Consider the following 20,320-nt stretch of genomic DNA (forward strand, 5'->3'; position numbering starts at 1 on the left):
TGTTTGGAAGACTCAATATTGTTAAGATGGATGTTCTTTCCAAGGCGATCTATTGGGAAACACAATCACTTTCAAAATCCTATCAGGCTTTTATTGTAGAAATTGAAAACTTGATTGCAACATTTTTTGCTGTGTCAACTTGACTAGTCTTTAGTTGTCAGCTATTTCATAAAACACTAATTTAGATATTGTTGTAAAGGAAATTTGCAGATGTAATGAAAGTCTTAATCATTTGACTGTAAATAATAGAGGCTATGGTGGACACTTTTGATTTAATTGATTGGAAGGTCTTAATATCAGGGCAGAGGTTTCCCTGAGAAAAATAAAAAAGTTCTATCTGCAAACAGTAGCTTCATCTCATGCCCATGAGTTATTCTAGGCTGATCTTCCTGCCTGCCCACCTATGGCTCTCAGATTTGCTTAGTCAGTCCTTACAATCCCATAAGCCAATTTATTGTGATAAATCTCTTTAAATATCTCCTACCAGTTTTGCTTCCTTGGTTGAACTCTGACTGACATATTGATTCAATAGTTTATATGGAAATATAAAGGACAAAACCATTTTAGAACAGAATAAAGTTATAGGACTTAGGTTATCCAATTTTAAACTTAATATAAAGCTACAGGAATCATGAAAGTTTGGTGTGGGTATAAGGATAGGTATATAAGTGAAAGAGATAAAATTGAGAATCCAAAAACTAACCTTTATATTTATGGTCAATTAATGATGCACAAAGACTTATACATAAATATTCATAGCATCATTATTTGCAATAGTCCCAAGTGGAAACAACCTAAATATCCATTGATTGATGAATGAATAAACAAAACTGTGGCCACCCATGGAATCGGATACTGTTTAGTAATAAAAAGCAATGAAATAAGTATACACATACAACATGAATGAACTTCACAAGCATTTGTGGCAAGTAAAACAAACCAGGCACAAAAAACAACAAAATTGTGTGATTCCATTTATAGGAAGTGTCCAGAAAAGGAACATCTATAGAGACAGAAAGTAGATCAATGGTTCCTGGGATGAAGAAGGATCAGGAATTCAGTCCAAATGGGCTTTAAGAGATTTAGTGGGAGTCATGGAAATATCCTAAAACTGCGCTGTGGTGATGGATGTACAGTTCACTAAAATTTACTAACAGTATCATTGAGTTGTGCTCTCACAATGGGCCTTTTACACTTTATTATACTTTAATGAAACTGCTAAAAATGTGAACAGAAAAATAACGAGGCCAGTCCCAATAATCACTAAGGGAAATGGAAAGGAAAATTCTCTAGAGAGCAAGTTTAAAGTGACAACAGAAGATAAAAATAAAGTCACTTTTGCAAATACATCCCAGGAGTCTAGCATGGTTTATACATGTAAGTTACAGAGGTCTACATGGCTGTCACTAGATAGTGTGGCTTCTTTAAGAACTCCTTCCTTTTTCATGACAATTATATTTTCTCACAATGCCATGCGACTATATGAAGATATTTTAAAACTTGGCCATAGCTACCTTAGCTATAATATAATTTTACAATTTCCAGTTTAATGAGCCATAAATCATTTTCTATAGGATTCCAAGTGTAATGGAAAAAGCAATGAAAAAAATTACAAGTCAGTAGACAAGTGTAGAAATCCATGGGCTCAGAGTTGTCGTTTAGTTTCTACACTAGCCAGTTGACTTTGCTTGGAAGAAACACTACTCCAAGGTCAAACTCAAACCCTCGATTCCAGCAGATCACCTAAAAAATATGGGTTTTTAGTCTCAGTGGCCTTAGCAAAATAGTGTAGATGTCTTAGAACACTTATCTTAAAGGTAGATAATGAAACGGTACAATTCACAACCTATATTAACCATAAAAATCAAGGATAAAAAGAGTAGGGAAACTCAAGGCATAATGTCTCACACTATTTACCAATGGTAGCATCAGACTCTTTTCTACTCTGCATACTTTTCAGTCACACTAGGAAATAATGCTGGGAGACTTTTGGAGTTAGAAGCCCACTTGCTGTGATCGCTATGAAAATAGGACCCAGTGACTTGTGCTTGCGGACTTTAAGCTAGCATGGAGATATTAGCTATTCTGGAAGCAGAAGCATTTTCACATCCTAAATTGTACGGAGAAAAATTGGCCCTGATACTGACATTATTGCCTCCACTGGAGTGTAAAAGAGCCCCTTGGATTCAGATTTCTTAACTCTTCTTTTGAAATGGAGCGGATGAAACTTGCTTATCATTGTACTTAGTGAATTTCATTACAGGACTGTTATGTCTGTCAACGGGTGGCCACACACCACAGTTGATTCCCCCAGTTATCAGAGCCATCCAGCTGGACGCTCTATCTTTGCTCTCTTCCCCATGTACACTATCGCTGCCCAGGCAGCCCTGCTTCTCAGGTTAATCTGGTACCAATGGCATTAAACAGACCTCAGCTGGACAATATTCTCCTTCTCCTATCCTACCTGCCATCACCCTGACAATGGCTCTCAAGAGCATCATTTCTGGAAAGATAGGTGCCACTCCGAAATTGTACAGGAGGGACCCCTATTTTACAGCCCAACTGCCGACTTCCAGTTGGTGTCTCAGGTCAGTTTCTGGGCCAGATACATGGAGAGCATGTAGTCTCCCTTTTTCATCTTTCATTAGCGGCAATTAGATGATTAAGTTTAAACTCATCAGTTAGAAAAACATAATCAGAAAGACCCAGATTTTTTTAAGAGATAAAGAATATAGCAAAAATTGCTTTTAATTTAATTTTAAAAATTCCAAAAGGTAATGTTTTCAATTGCACTATTTTAAGAAGAGTCTGTGATTTTAATTTGATGTCCTCATTGACCCAATACTTATTTAGGTCAGAGTTTTGTTTTTTTTTTTAAATGTTCAGGTTGTTTGAGATTTGGGGCTTAAGCATTTGTTACCGGCTGGTGACGTGCTGCCCTGACTTCCTGTGTATGTGGGTCACCGAATGTCTACTTTTGAATTCAAAAGTTGTTGTCCTACTCAATTTTTATAAATGATCCATCCACAATTTGAAACAAGTATATTCACTGTAGGGGAACAAGTGTTAAATATCTATTCATTCAGGGTTAGTATAAAGTATTTAAAGCTTCATGTCCTTTTTAATTTTCTGCTTTAGCCTGTCAGAGACTGAGAAGGCTATATTAAACCTTTCATTAGAATTGCCTCGCCATCTTTTTTTTTTTTAAAGGCTTTATTTTATATATTTCTTATTTTAATTTTATTATAATTTTATTTATTTTTAAAATATATTTTATTGATTTTTACAGAGAAGAAGAGAGAGGGATAGAGAGTTAGAAACATTGATGAGAATCACCGATCAGCTGCCTCTTGCACACCCCCTACTGGGGATGTGCCCACAACCAAGGTACATGCCCTTGACCGGAATCGAACCCGGGATCTTTCAGTCCGCAGGCCAACGCTCTATCCACTGAGCCAAACCGATTTCGGCTATATATTTCTTGATTCATTTTATACATTTTCTTAATTACAGCATATTCATGATGGAGTTACTTTGTTATAGAATAACTCTCTTTTACCATATCTAATGTTTGATATGGCTTTATATCTACTGTTTGATATTTATATTTTGCCCCTATGTTTCCTTTATCTTTGCCCAATAAAACCTATTAATTTTTTCTAAGTTTCGGCATCATTTTTGAGTGTTGTTGTTGTAAGAACCATCTGGCTAGACATTATTTTCTAATCCAATCTTAGAACTTTTCTTTTTAATTTAAAGTTTGTCATTTACATTTATCTATGTGACCCACTAGTTCTGATTCATGTCATCTTGCTTTATGTTTACTTGTGTCTTTTGCTTTTGCATTTGTCTTTTCTATCTTTACTCTGTAAAGAATACAATAAAGAGAACATCTTGCTTCAAATTCTGTTGGTCATTTTTAAATGTTTAAAAAACACTTCAAGCATATCTTTAATTTCAAAGTGCCCATCAGTAGATGAGTGGATAAACAAGCTGTGGTACATCTACACAGAACAATAGAATACTATGCAGCTTTAAAAAAGAAAGATCTCTTACCCTTTAAGACAGCATGGAGGGACCTGGAAAGTATCATGCTAAGTGAAATGAGCCAGTCAGAGAAAGACAAGTATCACATGATCTCACTTACATGTGGAATCTAATGAACAAAATAAACTAATGAACAAAATAGATCCATAGACATGGAAGGATGGAACAGACTGACAAATTTCAGAGGGAAGGGGGTGGGGGGAGAAGAGATTAACCAAAGAATTTATATGTGCACATAAATTATTTAAAGCTTCATGTCCTTTTTAATTTTCTGCTTTATCCTGTCAGAGATTGAGAATGCTATATTAAACCTTTCATTAGAATTGCCTCTCCATCTTTTTTTCTCTCTAAAGACTTTATTTTATATATTTCTTAATTACAGCATATTCATGATGGAGTTACTTTGTTATAGAATAAATATCTTACCATATCTAATGTTCTTGGCTTCATATCTATTGTTCGATATTTATATTTTGCCCCTATGATTCCTTTATCTTTGCCTGATAAAACCTATTAATCCATAACTCATGGATGCAGACAATAGTGTGGTGCAGACTGGGGCTGGTGTGGGGAGGAAGGGCGTGGTAGTGGGGTGAAGAGAATAAGTGAGGGGAAAGGGAGACATCTGTAATATTTTCAACAATAAACATAAATTTTTTAAAAAGTTAAGGAATATATTTTGACTTCTTGATATGTCAAAGGCCAGTATTAACTACATTAATTCTATGTACTCAGACTATTATATACTTAGAACTATTGGGTCGGCAACTAAGTACTTGCGGATTTTTAAAAGAAAATCAAAGACAAATTTTTCATGGAACTAAATAACTTTATTCTGTAATGTATTGCCCATTTTGATCAATGACCTTTTGCCATCTTTCAGGCAGCATCATAATCCCACGTTCAAAAAACTTCTGGTTTTTATTAGCAAAAAACTGAATCAGGTACGATTTGACATCATCATCATTATTGAAATTTTTACCATTCAAGGAGTTTTGTAAAGATCGAAACAAAAAGTAATCAGATGGTGCAAGGTCAGGACTATATGGTGGATGTGGCAAAACATCCCAACCAAGCTCCATTAATTTTTGCCGAGTGACCAAAGATGTGTGTGGCCTTGCATTGTCATGATGGAATACAACACCTTTTCGATTTGTCAATTCGGGCCGCTTTTCTTCAACTGCATTGTTTAATTTTGTTAGTTGTTCAATGTAGACATCAGAATTGATCGTTCGGTTGGGTGGTAAGAGTTCAAAGTAGACAATTCCTTTGTAATCCCACCAAACTGATAACAAAACCTTCTTTTGATGAATATCAGCTTTTGATGTTGTTTGAGTTGGTTCACCTGGCCTGCTCCACGATCTTTTCCGCTTGATATTGTTGTAAACAACCCATTTTTCATCGCCAGTTATCAGTCGTTTTAAAAATGGATCATTTTCATTACGTTTCTTTAGCAAATCGCAGCTGCTAATGCGTTGCGTTAACTGTGATTCTTTCAGTTCGTGAGGAACCCATGTATCGAGTTTTTGAACATAGCCAAGTTGTTTTAAGTGATTTTCAATGCATGTATGTGATACCTGAAGCTTCTCTGCAATCTCACGTGTTGTACTGTGACAGTCCGAATTGATTATTGCTTTGATTAGGGCGTCATCAACTTCAACTGGACGACCAGAGCGTTTTTCATCTTTGAGTGAAAAATCACCAGAACGAAATTTGGCAAACCAATTTTGACACTGCCGTTCTTTTAAGGCTTCGTCACCATAAACAGCACATAACTTTTTATGAGCTTGCGATGCGTTTTTCCCTTGTGGAAATAAAAAAGCAAAATATGACGAAAATGTTCCTTTTGATTTTCCATTTTTCAACGTACGCCAAACGAAAACTACAAAACAGATCAAAAAACTTTTTTCACTGATTAACAGCTGAATAGCCAACTACCAAATAACAAAATGTGTTTTACATTTGTACTACGTCTGCAAACCTAAAAATTCAACTGAAGCCATATGTGTGTGAACCCGCAATTACTTAGCTGCCGACCCAATACAATACTTCAGAATTTTTTTATTTTCTAGAGTCAGTTTGATAATATTTATTATAGTTACTTATATTTAACTCCACATTCATTTGGTTTTAATGCTGATGCATAACTTTTCACATGCTTACTTTTTAACTCCTAAAATCTCAGCTACTACTTATTGCTTTTTAATTATTACTTACTGCTTTTTTTGTATAGAATTGGTGTTTGAGTAATTTGGGAGAATGGTTACTTGAAGGATAGATATATTTTGGGTGTCTTTGCATATATAAAAGTATCTATTGCCATTCTTCATAAAAGACCACCTAACTGGGATGAGAATTTCTGGGTCACTGAATTTTCCTTCAAATAGTCACTTACCAAGTTCCGGGTTTTAGTATGTTATTTTCTCTATAGCATTCACTCCTTATTCATAAAATGATGATAATAGCCATTGCTCCAGTTATTTTACAGAATTTTGTGAGAATAGACATGAAAGTACATTGAAGCTATAAAGGGCCCCTGAAATATGAAATGTTACTATTTTTCACTGAGTTTAACATGAGGTACAATGTTTTAATCTTGTCTAGTCTGATTCATTTTTTTATTTGCCCATGAAGCGCTCCTGCTCAGTTCAGTAACTTTTTTAGAAGCACCTTCTTTTCTGGATCCCTCTGTTCCTCTGGCCTTCCTGGCCCAACCACCTGATGGGTCAAGCCTGAAGAGGCATTCTTGTATTTAAATTTCCTTTTAAAATAAAAAATGGATTCTTGATAATTGAAAATAGAAAACAACACAAAAAAAATAAAATAGTAATATTTAAATTAACTCTAAAGCAATTATTTCTAAAGTAATTCTTAAGTACAGTATTTCTAATACACAGGAAGATTTGACGTTTTTTACATATACATCACCATTTTCTCTTTAAAATCAATAATTATAATGTTCCATGAGCTGATTTGAAGTAATTTTTTATTGCTGTATATAACAAAGCACACCTATTATAAGTGTATAATTTAATTAACTTTTCATGAAGTGACCCATTTGAGTAACCACAAAGCAGGACAGAAAGGAGAAATATCAGCAGCCCATGTACCCTCTCCCTGAACTACCAGTTTCTTCCCCTGGATAATCACTGTCATGACTTCTATAAGATCCCTTAAGTTGTGTCTGAGTGTGTTTTTTAAATAGTTTATTTTTTAAAAATTAATCAAATTCATTGGGGTGACTACCCATTAGCTTTGACTACATTAGAACTTGATGTGAATAAACCACATACCATGCATTCTTTTTTTTAGGATTCTTTTAAATAAATCTTTATTGTTAAAAGTATCACAGATATCTTCCTTTTTTTTCTCCTATTGCAGCCTCCACCCATTCCTGCCCTGCCCCAGGCCTTCCTTCATCACCCTGTCTATGTCCATGGACAATGCATATGAATTCTTTGGTAAATCTCTTCCCACTCACCATTCCCCACCCCTTCCCTCTCCGGTTCTTTGATGCAGTATTGTGTTCGTGAAATTCATTCATGTTGCTCTTAGCAGTTTGTTTGCTTTAATTATTATACAATATCTCATTATATGACTATACCACCATTATTTTTAAAATATATTTTTATTGATTTCAAGGAGAAGGAGAGATAGAAATGATGAGAGAGAATCATGGATAGGCTGCCTCTACATGCCCCCTACTGGGAATTGAGCCAGTAGCCCTGACAGGTGCCCAGATCGGGAATCAAATCATGACTTCCTGGTTCATAGGTCAATGCTCAACCACTGAGCTACAGCAGCCTGGCTACCACCATTATTAATGGACACTAGGTTTATGTCCAGCTGGGGCTATTACAAATAGAATAGCCAGGTACATTTCTGCGCATATCTTTTGGATTAAATATGTATGCATTTTGGCCGACTGTATTCTAAGGTGTGCAATTGCTGGGTCATAGGATATTCATATGTTTAGCCTTGGGAATGTTCTCAAATGTTGACACCAACTTATATTCCCAGAAATATTGGGTCGGCAGCTAAGTAATTGCGGGTTCACACACATATGGCTTCAGTTGAATTTTTAGGTTTGCAGACGTAGTACAAATGTAAAACACATTTTGTTATTTGGTAGTTGGCTATTCAGCTGTTAATCAGTGAAAAAAGTTTTTTGATCTGTTTTGTAGTTTTCGTTTGGCGTACGTTGAAAAATGGAAAATCAAAAGGAACATTTTCGTCATATTTTGCTTTTTTATTTCCACAAGGGAAAAACGCATCGCAAGCTCATAAAAAGTTATGTGCTGTTTATGGTGACGAAGCCTTAAAAGAACGGCAGTGTCAAAATTGGTTTGCCAAATTTCGTTCTGGTGATTTTTCACTCAAAGATGAAAAACGCTCTGGTCGTCCAGTTGAAGTTGATGACGCCCTAATCAAAGCAATAATCAATTCGGACTGTCACAGTACAACACGTGAGATTGCAGAGAAGCTTCAGGTATCACATACATGCATTGAAAATCACTTAAAACAACTTGGCTATGTTCAAAAACTCGATACATGGGTTCCTCACGAACTGAAAGAATCACAGTTAACGCAACGCATTAGCAGCTGCGATTTGCTAAAGAAACGTAATGAAAATGATCCATTTTTAAAACGACTGATAACTGGCGATGAAAAATGGGTTGTTTACAACAATATCAAGCGGAAAAGATCGTGGAGCAGGCCAGGTGAACCAACTCAAACAACATCAAAAGCTGATATTCATCAAAAGAAGGTTTTGTTATCAGTTTGGTGGGATTACAAAGGAATTGTCTACTTTGAACTCTTACCACCCAACCGAACGATCAATTCTGATGTCTACATTGAACAACTAACAAAATTAAACAATGCAGTTGAAGAAAAGCGGCCCGAATTGACAAATCGAAAAGGTGTTGTATTCCATCATGACAATGCAAGGCCACACACATCTTTGGTCACTCGGCAAAAATTAATGGAGCTTGGTTGGGATGTTTTGCCACATCCACCATATAGTCCTGACCTTGCACCATCTGATTACTTTTTGTTTCGATCTTTACAAAACTCCTTGAATGGTAAAAATTTCAATAATGATGATGATGTCAAATCGTACCTGATTCAGTTTTTTGCTAATAAAAACCAGAAGTTTTTTGAACGTGGGATTATGATGCTGCCTGAAAGATGGCAAAAGGTCATTGATCAAAATGGGCAATACATTACAGAATAAAGTTATTTAGTTCCATGAAAAATTTGTCTTTGATTTTCTTTTAAAAATCCGCAAGTACTTAGTTGCCGACCCAATAGTGTATGAGATTTTCAGTCACTCCTTATGTTAATGAACTCTTGGTAATTTTAACCATCATGCTGGGTGTGAATTAGCATTTTGTTGTAGTGATGATCAGAGGGGGGTGAGGAGGGTGAGGGCTGGATGGAGGTGGGCAGAGGGAGGGAAAAAGGGGTCAATGTATCATATTGTCAACAATAGAAATAAAGTTTTTTTTTGTTTTTTTTTTTTTAAATGTCCTTTTGGCCTAAGCTGGCTTGAGAATGAATTTAGTTAGGTATAATCAAGAGTCCTGGCCAATATGTGTGGTTTTAACAAAAGGTTAAATTAAACAGATGGAGAAGGGTGGGAGGGAATTCTAGGTAGAGAGAGAGTTGAGCCAAGGTTTGGAGGCCAAAATGCCATGCTCCACTCTGACAGCTTGGTAGAATTAACACCTCAGCAGGTGAGGATTCAGAATTGGTTCCCTAGCTGAGGGTGAGGGTGGGGGAGGTGGGACATCTGAGCATTCCATCAGGAGGAGCTTCAAAAGGGATGGTAAAGAGGCCACTGCAAAGGGTTACCTCACAATTTGCTCAGGAATAGTTCCTGACATATACACGCTCTCCCCAGCACTGCAAGCACCAGTGCAGACAAAAACTGCACATTTTTCTTATCTATCTCAACCATAAATTTCCTACTGAATTTGAAAGGAAAACGAAGCATTGACTCATCCACAGAGGGATGTAAGGCAAAAAAAGGAAAGAATTCGCTGTAATTAAGATTGCAAAATTGCTTCGGTATCATCTCCTGTTTGATGGCTCGAGTATTTCTGATTTGCTGTCCTTTTAGGACTGGGAAAATGAATCGGGGAGCTTTCAACTGTGCTTGTCTTCTCAACACATAGCCCTTCTGTGATCCTCCTTTCTTTGTGGTATTTCGGTTCCTTACCTTGAGATCCTTCAGCTTATCACTTCTATGCTTTTAATATATATGTTTATTAATTAATTTCAGAGAGGAAGGGAGAGGGAGAGGTAGAAACATCAATGATGAGAGAAAATCATTAATCAGCTGCTTCCTGTATGTCCCCTACTGAAGGATGAGCCCACAACCCAGGCATGTGCCCTGACCAGGAACCAAATTGTGGCCTCCTGGTGCATAGGCCAGCGATTAACCACTGAGCTACACCAGCCGGCCTAGATTCTTAATCTTCTTATCAAAACTTATTGTAGTAGTACTTGTATTGTATGACACACTTTCTCATACAATTTAGTAGACTCTAGTGCCGGCTCTCTTTCAAGAAGGGAGGAAATTAGTGATTCACGTAAGCCAATCAAAATTGGAACCCTGGTGTTGGACTCTGTGTGAGAGTGAAAGCTCATCCTGCTCTAGCTGTCAAGGCCCTGCTTTTTCTTTAAACTTGTTTGGCAGTGAGGAATTGGCTATGAGATCACAGGAGGGTTTGTCAAGCCTAGAGACGTACGATGTGTTAGAATCGTATCACTTTTTTCCCCATTCTGCCACTGACCCATTTGTGCTCATGACTACCTTAGAGCAGGCATTTTAGTCAGAGACCTACTTTTCCTCTCACCACATAATGATAATGAAACTGTGCAGCCTGATTTCCGTGGATTTTAAGGGAACGACCGAGAAAAGTGTTTTCTGGAATGAGAGTCATTTTAGCAGGGGTAATGGAAGGAAACCAGGATGTCATTATGAGTTCCCCACAGGCCAGCAGGAGCCATCTCTCTAGCCATACCTCTAGGGAAAACGCCGATCTTCTTGGGAAAGGATCAGCCTTGTGGTAGCTGGCTGATGCCTTCTTCTATGTTAGTCCTGCTTCTTGGCTTCTTTCCTTTCTTGGGTTTTCTGTTAGTGCTGTTGTCCTGTAATCTCCATGTTAGCCATGTTCCCCTACTGCCCTTACTATCCAGTGCACATCAGAATCGTAAGAGCAGAGAAACACAGAACTGGCTAGACTTTGTTGAGAGCAGGAAGAAGTGACATTCAAACTTTCAGAGTTTCTCTCTAACTTCACCAAAAATGCATTAGGTGTTTGATGCAAAACATGACTATGATTGTGCTGTAAATAGTAAACAGCCTACTCACAGATTGAAACCTCAGGATGACAAAGGCTGTAATAGAGCTGGAAGGAGCCCATGTCTGATGGGTAAGAGAGACACCATACAGAGGCTGAATCCTATCTGCTGGATCTAAGCTTCGTTTTGTGCTCTTAAGAATTTAATTTTTTCCCAAGAAGAAAAATCTAACAATGTGTCTAGCAGTTATTACATACTCAATAAGGTTTTCTTTTTTAATGAAAGAATAAAATAAAAAAACAAATTAATAAATATGTTTATTTTCAACAACAGCACCAGCAGCAGCAAAAACACAATAAACTATCTAGAGTGGTTTATGTTTAAGAAGTGTTCACTATTTTTTTTGTTTTGTTTTGTTTGTATTTTCCCCCCATTTTTAAAATTCAATTATTATCTGTGTACATAATTTAACATTACCCCCCCTCCCATACATACCCCCCCTCCCCAGAGTTTTGTGTCCATTGGTTGTACTTATATGCATGTATACAAGTCCTTCAGTTGATCTATTATCTCCCCTAGATCTCCCTACCCTACATGCTGTAATTTGACAGTCTACTTGTTGCTTTACTGTCTCTATATCTATCTTTTGGTTCACCAGTGTATAATGTTCTTTATTATTCATAAATGAGTGAGGTCATGTGGTGTTTCTCTTTCATTGACTGGCTTATTTCACTCAGCATGATGTTCTCCAATTCCATCCAGGTTTCTGCAAATGATGAGAATTTCTTCTTTTTTTATGGCAGCATAGTATTCCATTGTGTAGAAGTGTTTACTATTGAGTCCCCAGGGAAGTGAAATACATCTCACCATATTACCTGCAATAAAAACTGGTTTGGAAAGTCCAATCAAGAAGACTTCTACTTTTTCAGCAATCTTGAGTAAGTTTAGGAGACATATCTGGAAGAAGGGGATCTACGTGAGTGTGTGTCAGGGAAGCAGACACCAAGATGAAGTTAGAGTACAGACGCTTTTTTGCAGGAATCCCTGTAGAGAAGAAGGAAGAGGAATCAGGGGTAGACAAAGAAAGCTAGCAGATGGCAAGGCAGGCTTGACACCTGTGAAATGGGAGGGAAAAGAAGAAGTTTGCATAGGAAAAGCCTAAAATGCAGGCGCTATTCTAAGGATCTAGGATAGTAGAAGAATCCCATGTTGGGTAGAAATGTCCAGAATCCAGTACCCTGCCATGCTTGGTTGTTGACAAGGATTGCATGTGTCCTTGATTCAAACACTACTAGCAGAGTGGATGCTGAAGATACACTTATATGGCTGCCCCCAGAGGAAATCTCAGCTCCTTAAGCAAGTTGCAATCTTAAACTTTACTATATTTATTTTGTAAGAATTATTTCATAATAAATCTGTGGTAACACTGTTGTCAGAAGAATGATATAAAGCATGATTCTGTTCTACAGGCATCTCCAGGAGTTGGTATGGGGACAAGAGCAGGTGTTGTATAACAAAAATAGTTAATGAAACTAAAGACTTTCATTTCTAATTATAATGGCGTGGTTTATAAAAGATGGATAACTCCATTGACAAAAACTGGGAAAGTCTGAGAAAAAAAGCCCAAAAGGTCTTTGAAAGGACCAAGGGCTGCTGAGACAGCCAAGAATATAAGGACCAAGGTCCCAGAGAGAAGGTGAGTTTCCTGTGGAGAGCTGCATATTCTGTATGCTGCTTCTCTCCTGAGGCATTTTTAAAATCTTGAACCATAGAAGAAACTGAGTTGCTAAGCAGAGCCACAGGCAGTCTCAGAGCTGGGCGGCACATGGAGTTTGGATCCACCAAAGTAGCCAGGTCTTGAAGGGCCAAGAGGCCGGAGAGAAAGGAGGTGCAGAGAAGTAAGTTCACATTTGGTAACAGTCCTTTCCTGGAGGCATTTTCTGATTCCTAGTCCTGGCATGCTTAGAGGCTATGAAGCTGAACAGAAAGCAGAGAGAATTTTTTTTTTTTTTTTTTTTAGCAGTTTCATGGTGCAAAGGAAATAAAAATTGGAGCCCAAGACCTGCTAAAACGTGGGCACTGGTCAATGCCCGAGGCTCTCGGTTGACTGCACCATAAGGGCTAAGGTAGATTAAGTCTCCAAAGAGTGCAAAAGCGATGTGCTCACTCCCTGGCAAAGGGTAGTAGAAATGCACTGTGGAGCAAGATAACATTACACCGCGACAATACTTTAATTCCATTCAATAAGAAATACCACCCATATAAAGAAACAGGACACTGAGAGAAATAAACAATGGATATAGACTTATAGGTATCCAAGCTATTCAATTGATCAGCCTTACATTTTTCTCTTAATTATTGTCAAATGAAACAGATTATTTAAAACAGATTGTTTTATTGTCAAATAAAACAGATTATTTGATATGTCAAATAAAACAGGTTACACAATGGAAAATTTTACTAGATATTTGCAATCTATTTAAAAAGGAGGATAAAGTAGAATTTTAAGAAAGGAAAAGTATAATAACTATAATGTAGCAGTCAGTTTCAGGTGGATACAGTTGAGAGGATAAATAAATTGGAAGAGAGGACAGTAAAAAACACATAGATTAAAGCAGAGGGAGAAAAAAGGATGGAAAATGCTGAAAAGAGCATACTAGCACAATTTCTTTATAACTAATGAAAAAATACAGAAAGAAATTGCAAGAATATAAAAACCTGAAGTATGTGATTACAAACTTGATGTAAATGAAATATATGAAATACAGTTGTATAACAGAATCTACATTCTTTTAAAGTACTTTTTTTTTTTTTAACAAAAATTGGTTATTCTTTATAGCATAAAGAAAGATGTAATAATTTTAAAAGATTGAAAAATGCTCACTGACCACCATGGAATTAAGCTAGAAATAAATAACAATAAAAAAATAAAACAAATAGAAAATCCCCCAAAGTTTTGAAATTAAGCAGTATACTTCTACACAATCCATATATCAATAAAATAAATTAGATGGAGATGAAAAATATTTGGAAGTTAATGATAGTAAAATATCACATATCAAAACTTGCAGTCTAAAGCTAAAGCTTTGAAGATAAACTTATGACCCCATATACAAATTAAAAAAAAAGGTATTTCTTAAAATCAATAATATTAAGTATCTAATTCAGAAAATTAGAAAAGTAATTGCAAATTAAACCCAAAGAAAATAAAAGGAAGTTAAGGGCTAAAGGAAAGATTGAAAATTACTGAAGTGGAAAACAAATGCATAACAGTCATCTAACTCTTGCATAGAGTTCTTTTTTTCTGGATGAATTGACATGAAAGTATTACTAAAATTTGGCAACTATGAGATATTTAACATCAGTATGAACAGAAAGCCTAATTGAATGTGATGATAAATGTGAATCTTGGATATTTTAAATAAATGAATTACCACCATTTTACAGTAAAGTTACTTAAACGGGAATGTAATGATGTTTTAGAACCTTGTCTGTAACACACTTCATGGTGTCCTGTAAACTTTGCTGTTTAATCCTGTAGTTTGAGGGTTCTCTTGTTCTGCATTTTTCTTTGTGATTACAGAATTAAAAAAAATATATATATATTTTATTGATTTTACACAGAGAGGAATTGAGAAGGATAGAGAGTTAGAAACGTCGATGAGAGAGAAACATCGACCAGCTGCCTCTTGCACCCCCCTACTGGAGATGTGCCTGCAACCAAGGTACATGCCATTGACCAGAATCTAACCTGGGACTTTTCAGTCCACAGGCTGACATTCTATCCACTGAACCAAACTGGTTTCGGCGTGATTACAGAATTTTTAATTTAATAATATAATCTCTATTATAAAACCCCCTTGGTTGTGACGCCTGCCATTATGGCAGAATGACCAAAGACAGGTCACCAGGAAGGAGGCTTAGAGAACGGGCGGGCAGGGAGTATGTGGGTGGGCAGGGCCTTGAGCACTGCGAAGCTGAGTGGATGGATGGGGCCCTGCAATTTCGCACTCTGGGCTTCTGGTAGTTTATAAAAGCAATTTTTTGGAGAAAGGTAAAAGTTGAAGCATTGAAAAGACAGACATAATTAATAACTTCCAATCAAGAAGAAGAGAATAGGGACAACCAACAAATAGGAAAATAAAAATGAGATAGTATTATAAATCTTGCGTATATTACATGGATAAAAATATGTTGTAGGCAACTTCATGTAAACAAAATTGGAAAATTCATATGAAGTTGCCAAATTCCTAAAATCATACATCTTACCAAAACATCTGAATAGTTCTATGCTTATTATACTAGTTAATCTGGACTTAAAAACTTACTAACAAAAAAAACAAAACAAAACAAAACAACAACAACAACAAAAACTTACTAACAAAGAAAACTTCAGTCCACAAATGTTTCATTTGTGGATTCTTCCAAATGTTTAAGGAAGAAATAAATTTAATCTTACATAACTCTTTCAAAAAACAGAAAGAGAAAACATTTCATACTTATTTTAAAATCTTACCTAATAGTAGACAAACATGTAAATTGACAGTACCTCTGCTACACCCACAGCCAATCAGAGTGAATATGTAAATTAGAAGGCCAAAGATTGTGGCTGCCCAGTCGCTCCAGGTGCTGAGGGGCCAGGCGAGGCAAGGTGCCTGTTATGAGAGAGAGGGCAGATGTGGGGGCAAGGGGCCTCCGCAAAGGGATCTATAAGAGAGGAGTACTGCAACAAAGACAAGACTGCAGACTCTGGAGACTGCAGCAAAGATGAAGAAGGCAGACTCTGGCCGGAGCGAAGGCCTGGGTCCCAGGTGCCAGAGTAAAACTGGTGCTAGAAGCCAAGGGAAGGAAGGCCTATTGCATGAATCTCTTCAAGCAATGGGCCTCTAGTATTAATATCATCTTGATACCAGAACCTAGTAAAACTTGGTCAATTTTTTTCATAAACTTAGGTTTTGGTATCAAGATGATATTAACACTAGAGGCCTGATTCATGATATTAACACTAGAGGCCTTCCTTCCCCCAGCTGCCAACACTACTTCCCTCAAGCCTTGGCTTCGTCTGGAAGGTCATCTGGTCTAATTAGCATATTATGCTTTTTATTATTATAGATTACAAAACAAGTTTAATTTGTTTTTCTTTAATGTCTCTTAATAATGGTCTGTGATCTTCTTTATAGAAACTTCACAATTATTTTTGCACATCTTTTGGTCAATTTATTTGTAAGAATTCATTGTTTTTTAAAACAATGATAAATGGTATTATTACTTAATTTTCATTTTATATATTTTAATATGCTTCTATATAGAATTGATTTATGTACATTGATCTTGTATCTGACAATGTTAATAAAGTTATTTATGAATTCTAATAGTTGGTCTAGACTAGAGACTACTTTAGAATTTCTACATATTCTTAATAAAATTTTTTAAATATTTAAAAAATTTTATTTCTTCATATTCAATTCTCACTTTTTCCTTGATTTTTTTGCACTTGGATAGGATTCCTATTACAGTACTGAATAGAAGTAAGGATAACAGGCATCCTTATCTCATGTCAGAACTTAGAAGAAAGCTGTATTTCATTACAATATGTGATGTTTACTACAGATTTAAAAAAAAATGAAATTAAGGACATTTCCTTCCATTCCATTGGAGAAAGTAACACCAGGTATTGCTTTACAAAAATTAGTTACAAAAATCAGTACTTTTGTTTTCTGGATACAAGAGCAACCCACTTTCAAAGAACCAAAGGATGACAAAATATATACTCAGAAAACAGCCCAGCAGTTCTCGAAGTGCAGTGCAATCTCTGACCAGAAGAAATGCCCTGACTCTTTCTTGATTCCTTTTTATGCCTTGAAATGTGTTTGTCCCAGTCTCTCCAGCACATCGTCTGAACACACCCTGCCAAATACGGGGGAAGGAAACATTTTCTAGTTCATTCTGTTTCCTTCCATTGTCTTTGTTTTAGTGGCTATAATTTGGGAAATCATTTACACCGGTGACTCAGTTTGATGATTATGGGAAGATGCTATGAACTGGCCAGGTGTTAGGTTGTTCACAAGCATATTGGGTCAGGGCTTGTCACTTCACATTCTTCTTTGTTTTGCACAGGCTCTGGGCCTGAAAACTGTCCTTTAGCCTGTGTAGACAGGGCCCTGACAGACAATGACACTTCCCTGACTCTCAGCCCAGAGCTGCAGTCTACACTAGCAGGATTCTATCACCCTGCTCCTTGTTCTCTTTCTTTTCCTCTCCTGTCTCCTCCCCCCCCCCCCCCCCCGACTTCGGCTCTTTCTTATCCTGATAGAAATTGGAGGAAAATCGAGCCTCTTGCAGCTTCTGCTTTAAAAGACAACAATGATGATGATTTAAGATTCCTTGAGAATTTTACTCCAAGAGCAAGTGTATATAGTGGCATGCATTCAATGCATTTAATTCCTCAAATTGCTATGTTTGCATACAAGTTAGTTCATGACATTATGCAGACAAAGTGCTGGTTAAAAAAATGAAGGCTTTTATAGTTGTCTGAGAGATACCTATTATTCTTTGAATCAAGGAGCCAATCATAGCATTCATTAACGACTTTCACATATTCTTCATCATCGAAGTTTTTTACAAACTCCACATTACAAGTCACTTTCTACACATGAGTACATTGCCACTCACACATGGATGTGCTCATTTGCAGATAAATAAATGTTCAAAAGTGACTTATATTACTAGAATCTCGTTTTCATTGGTTGGTTAACGAGAGAGAGAGAGATCAATTTGTTGTTCTACTTATTTATGCATTTATTGATTGCTTTTTGTATGTGTCCTGACCAGGGATAGAACTTGTAACCTTAGCGCATTAGGGCAGCACTCTAACCAACTGAGTCCAACTGAGCTACCCATTTACTGCCACTAGATAGAATCTCACTTTTAAAGCATGCTGGCACATTGGTTGCTTTGAATGATATTAAACATTTCCCCAAACTTAGAAATGGTGTCAAGTAGGTCATATATGGATGCTCACCTGCAAACAGTCCGATGCATGCTGTAATAGTGTCATGCACATTTATATGCATGTCATTTTTTACATTTAAAAATGATGCAGTCCAGGTGGCATATGGGATGAGAGTGGCTAGAGATAGAATTCCTAAGTTGTCTGAGAAGATTAAAGTCCTGGGAAGAGCAAAACAGACAGGTAGGATGGGGAAGCCGTCCACTTTCTTTGGGATTAGATTCATTGATGGCTTTTCCACTGTCCTTACTGTTTCACTTTTATTTGTGTGAATGGCTTCAGCAGTAGAGGACTACCCACAGGCTAGCATTCAGGCACACACACTAGTCAGAGGGGCTCACCTGGGGTCTGGAGGATGACACTGCCTCTTCAGGGGGTTGTTTAGAACTACACAGGGACATCTCCAGTGGGTGCACTGACAGAAGGATGAGAGCTGCTCTCACATCTAGTGTGTGCCTTCAGGAGACATTAAAAATTCAGCAACTTCTCGAACAGTTCTGCACAAAAATTGTCATGCCAAAAATGAACAGCAGTCCCCCCCCCCTTATCTGAAGTTTTGTTTTCCCAAGTTTCAGTTACTCACAGCTAACCACAGTCCAAAAATGTTAAATGAAAAATCCCAGAAATAAACAATTCATCAGTTTTAAATTGCACGCTGCTCTGAGTAGCATGATGAAATCTCACGCAGTCCTGCTCTGTCCTCCCGGGAAGTGAATCATTTATTTGTCCAGCAGATCCACATTGTATACTCTTCCTGCCACTAGTCACTTAGTTATCAGATCGACTGCCAAAGTATCACAGTACTGGTGTCCAAGTAACGTTTGTTTTCTTAATAATGGCCCCAAGCACAAGGGTGGTGATGCTGGCAATTTGGATGCGCCAAAGAGAAGCCATAAAGTGTATGTGTGTATAGGAAAAAACATAGTATGCATAGAGTTTGGTATTATCCATGGTTTGGGCATCCATTGGGGGTCTTGGAACATAACCCCCACAGAGAAGGGAAGACTACTGTAAATTGTTTCATCTTATCTTTGAGGAAAAGTTGAGTGGGTTTGTTTTTGTTGTTGTTCAGATGCATTGATTGTTTCCATGTCATGATCTTTGGGTTTCTAATAGTTGTCATGAATTGTAGGAATCTATATGCCACATTTCATGTTTAAGATCTCAAGCTCATTCAAACTTCTCTCCTGACTTCCAGAATCATTATCCAACTGTGTATTATTATACATCTCCATCTGGATATCCCAGAGGATCTAATGCATCACATCCAAACCAAACTCTTCCTTTTCTCCCTCAAACCTTCTTTTCATTTCAAACATCCCCTGCATTGGTGAATGGTGTGGCCATGGTGGTCAAGTTAAAGACCTGGAGATCATCCTCTATGCCTTACTCTCCTCACCATCCCTAAGTCCCCGGTGTCCCCTCACTAAATCCAACTTTTCCCAATTTTTTATTCCTGCTGCTACTGCCTTAGTTCAACCTCTTTGCATCTTTCACCGGGACTACTGGATTAATCTTCCAACTGTTCTTTTTGTCTCACTGAATCTTTTGGTTGCAAGTGACAGAGAACTCAACTAAATATGCACTTATAACTTAGAAGTCAGAAGGTCCAGGAACAGCTCAATCCATGCTCTCCTTATACTCCATCCTTATACTCTACTTTTCTCTGTGTGGTTTCATCCTAAGTAGGCTCTTCCAATGTGGATCATGCTGAAAACTTGTTTCAGGTCTGTTCTTCCAACAATCTCAGTTGAAAGAGACAGCCTCTTTCTTAGTGACTGCAGCATTGCTCCAGACTCAGTTCCTCTTGGCCTTCCCCATGTCATATGCTCAACTGAGCTTGGAAGGGAGTCAATTCATTCTACACAAGCCCTATCAAATGGGCACACGGAGCAGTGTTTTCTAGAACAAAAGAAAGAAGGTGTTCTTGGTAATAAATATCCATTAAAACTC

This window comes from Pipistrellus kuhlii, unplaced genomic scaffold (assembly GCF_014108245.1).
Source record: "Pipistrellus kuhlii isolate mPipKuh1 unplaced genomic scaffold, mPipKuh1.p scaffold_m20_p_5, whole genome shotgun sequence".
Lineage (NCBI taxonomy): Eukaryota > Metazoa > Chordata > Mammalia > Chiroptera > Vespertilionidae > Pipistrellus > Pipistrellus kuhlii.